Here is a 4,217-nt window from a genome sequence, read left to right as displayed (position 1 = left end):
TGTGTCTCTGCCCACCTCCTGCACTGAGCTAACACTGCCCTTCCCTCTGTGTCTCTGCCCACCTCCTGCACTGAGCTGACACTGACTTTCCCTGTGTGTCTCTGCCCACCTCCTGCACTGAGCTAACACTGACCTTCTCTGTGCATTTCAAACCACCTCCTGCACTGAGCTAACACTGACCCTTCCTCTGTGTGTCTCTGCCCACCTCCCGCACTGAACTGACACTGATCTTCACTGTGTGTCTCTGACCAGCGCCTGCACTGAGTTAACACTGACCTTCACTGTGTGTCTCGTCCTTTCCTTGTGACCAATGCTGTTGACCTTCAGTTACAAGGCAACAAACTTTGGAAAACTGTTTCTTTTACTCCACCCCAATGACTCTCTATCTATTTTCAATATCCACTGTAAAACCTAATCATGCCCTTCTCCTCGCCTCAACTCCACTTACACATTCCTTAGAGGTTCGTGTGTAACCCAACCACTCTGCATTGTATTCTGTTAATCATTTTAAAATAAAAGTTAAAGTTTGCCCCCAGGTTTTGAACCGCTGGTTCATTTCTGTACATCTTGTACTTTTTTTTGTTTTCTGAACAGAACGACATGTGATGTTACCAATGGCCGTTCGACCGCTCTCAATTCAGCATCAATTAGTTTCAAGCAATTCCATTCAGTGGCAAGATATAAATATCTTCTGACAAGTACTTTAATTTGACTTCCGAATGCATCAGAAATAAAGGTAGAACGCCGTTCAATTTTCAAGAAAAAGTAAAAGATGTTCCCATTCAGCAATGAACCAAGTGAGGAATGTTTTGGAATATTTTGAAAAAATAACTCACCAGAACCGATCAACAAATTGAATTTCGAAATATTTCATTGTAAACCATTCCATCTCAGTGTGAAAAAATAACTGATGGTAATCTACGATCAAATAATTCAAATATATTTCTAACTATATTTAAACTTTCTGCAACAGACGTTGTTCCTATTTTAGTTGCTGAATCGATCCAATTCAAGTTTTAAAGCCATTTGTATTTAAATTACTGTGTGTTGACAGTGCACACGATGCCTGAGGAGCGGACAGTCACCCTTCACAATGGTCAGTGTTGCCCATTCGCTTTCAGATTTCACCTTTGCAGAACACACTTTCAGGTGATTTCATTTGCCGTCATCTCAGGGTTTGCCCGTGTCAGCAATTATGTCAATAAAAAGCTATATTTTTGTGGCAAAAAACTGTCATACGGAAGTCTCTGTGGCGTAATTGGTTAGCGCGTTCGGCTGTTAACCGAAAGGTTGGTGGTTCAAGCCCACCCAGGGACGGTCCTCTTATGGAAAAATATATTCTTCTTCAATTTTTTCCTCTCGTTTGAAATCATATCATGAACAACTTCGTAATTTTTTATGTTTTTTGTTTTTCTTGAGTTACAATTTGCTGTGATTTTAATCGGCATATTCCTGAAACTTTAATTTTGTTTCCAAACCACACGTCGCGGATGTGTTGGACTTCTGTGACCGTCACAAAGATGTTGACTTCGGCGTTTCCGCCTGACTTGATTCCAATAAGTGTCTGATGTTTCCTCCAGGACTATCATATAGATACGAAGCTTCGTGAAGACACATGATCGGCTTCATCAGTTACACTCAAACCATCAACAAACTCAGCCTTCGATATGCTGAGGGCTGGAGCTCACCAACCAGTCAGGTTAGCAACTCAGGAAGAATCCACTAAACCAGAAATCGTGAATCATGAATCGATGCTCATTGGTATATTCTGTGCACGTTTTGTGTGCCCATAATGCACAAACGTTGCTGTATAATGTATTTATGGGATGATAATCAATCCCAAATAATAGATTGATATTTTCTGCAATAAAAAATCTTTTTTTCTCAGTTGCTCAACTCGTTCAATTATGAAGCACTCTGCGCAGGAGTAAGAGAAAAGGCATCCAAAGCTGCAGCGAATAACATTAATTCTCAAATCATAATTGCACACTGTTTCTTATGCTTGTGAGCAACTGCGGTCCTTTTCGCCAAAAATGTACAGTTAATTCAATTCACAGTTTATTCTGTGAAGCGCTTTCTGACGTCTAGAAGTCGTAAAAAAGCGCTCTAACAAATCCAACGATTAATATAATTATTTTAGATCAGTATCTCAGAGGGGACAGGCTATTGCCAAAAAATTTAACAGAAATAGTGAGAGACGTTGCTACAATTTGTTTTGCGGACAACCGTATACATGGGATCGTGTGGCAGAACGGTCTGAGGCGCTGGATTTAGGTTCCAGTCACTTCAGGGACGTGTGTTTGAATCGCACCGCTGTGAAATACTTATGAGCTTTTGCTTATCCTGTATAATGTTCACGTCAGGTGTGTTTTCTGAATAGAAACAGCTGTGTACAGAAGGTAACAGGATGCCTCCATCTTCCGATGATTACACAGTAGCCAATGTATTCTGTCCGTGATGCAATACCTTGAGAATATGATTGTGTCAATAGCCATTTAAACACTTTAACTTTGCTGTACCCCTCCAGCCATTGCCTTCAATGGCCAGAGCTAAATCCCTTCTGACAAGTAATTTGTCCTTGAAATCCGAATTCATACGGAAGAAAGGAGGTAGGAAGTCGTTGAATTTCCAAGAATCCGGGAAGCTGTTCGCATTTAGCCCACAGAGAGGGTGAGGTGGAGCTGTCACTGATCTGAAGGTGGAGAAGATTGATCAGTCACAGCACTGATGTGGCATTTAAAGCCCATTTGTTTGTGTAACGAGGCCCAGAGGTTCTGCAATGTGAAGCATAAATGCATAAAGGTTAAACAGGAAATCGGTAACAACAACAGCGTTGTTTAACACGTAATCTAGAGTGGTGGCAGAGAGATAACCTTATTCTGTTTTGCTGTTGAAGATAAGTACTTCATATAAAATAGCCGCGATCAGGTTCACTTTTTTGATTTCTTGTGAAAGAAATAATAATAAAAAAAAATTCTTGGAAATAAAGAAAGCTTTAATCCAGCTCAATTGGTTCCGAATTATTGTATACAGGGAATCCAGGCTGTTCAATAACTTCGTTTTCTACAGCACAACCTGAACCACAGACAAATATCTCGAGCTCAGTCTGCAGAGCATGAGACTCTCAATCTCAGGGTCGTGGGGTCGAGCCCCAAGTTGGGCGTTGCATTTTAAAGTTACAGATTCGAATAAATTATTTCTTTTAGTGTTACTGGAAAGCGAAACACCATTCGCTCACATATCCACATACAATAACGATTACAATTAACGTATACCTTTTATGACATCTTGAAATATAAGTACTTGTTGTGGGGAAAACGCCAATGCAACAAATTTAGACAGTTAGCCTTAAAAACTTTGGTATGTACTTGTACAAATATCTATGAATGGAGTATTTGATATCCTACAGAACCAATTTCGCTCAGAATCAACTTTAAAGATAGTTTAGTTTCACCACCTTGCTGTGTTTCCTTCATGTAAAGAATTATCCCACTCCATTCTATTATGAGAGATTTGGGGCCTAACATGTATCGTAAATAAAGTTCTGTAACTTAAGTAGAAATAAAATACGCATTGCACACATATTTCAGGTATCATGCGACCACACGATGGGTTTCGCCCACAAATTACACAGCAAATTGACTTTACATTACAGTTTGTGAAGCGATTTCACACGTCTCAACTACTGGAATAAAAAAGCACTACTAATATTGTAAGGGATGATGAAAAGTGGAAGCCATTTTGAAACAGAAGTCAAATTGTTAGCTAGAAACCATCTCAGCTTGGACCAGTCTTCCTGTTCTTTCACTTCGTGATATGGCAATATATCAGTAAAGTGTGCGATCAACAGCTGGTGTCGTTCTGTGATCAAAATCAGGCGAAATCAGTGGATAAGAGCAACATAGTAAAAAGTAATCACAATATTCAGTTGATATCTGATGTGTTTTAGAGTTTATAAAATTAATGTGAAGTATCAATTTAGCAGAAGACCTGCTGAATTCAAATGACTTAAGGACAATGACAAGTGCTTTGTGCTTCTATTCAAACCTATGACTCTCACCTGGAATCCAAGTGGGCAGAGACACAGTGAACATGGACAGCAGACAGTTTTAAAGTTTGACAGGGTTTCAGACAATAAATCCCATTTTGTGTTTTCAAAGATGAATAAGACTTGGCTTATTTGAATTATTTTAACAAATATGTCTTGTTTTGAGTTT

At 39.4% G+C, this 4,217-nt stretch overlaps 1 non-coding gene across 1 annotated transcript; it reads left to right on the top strand.

The window, feature by feature from the left end:
* The first annotated feature begins 1,243 nt into the window (after nucleotides 1–1,243).
* Nucleotides 1,244–1,317, top strand: trnan-guu. The gene has a single exon. It is a non-coding gene; the product is annotated as a tRNA-Asn (tRNA).
* The last annotated feature ends 2,900 nt before the right edge of the window (nucleotides 1,318–4,217 follow it).

The sequence above is a fragment of the Callorhinchus milii genome, unplaced genomic scaffold (genome assembly GCF_018977255.1).
Source record: "Callorhinchus milii isolate IMCB2004 unplaced genomic scaffold, IMCB_Cmil_1.0 Scaffold38, whole genome shotgun sequence".
NCBI classification, from domain to species: domain Eukaryota; kingdom Metazoa; phylum Chordata; class Chondrichthyes; order Chimaeriformes; family Callorhinchidae; genus Callorhinchus; species Callorhinchus milii.
This window is presented reverse-complemented; position numbering and strand designations above follow the sequence as displayed.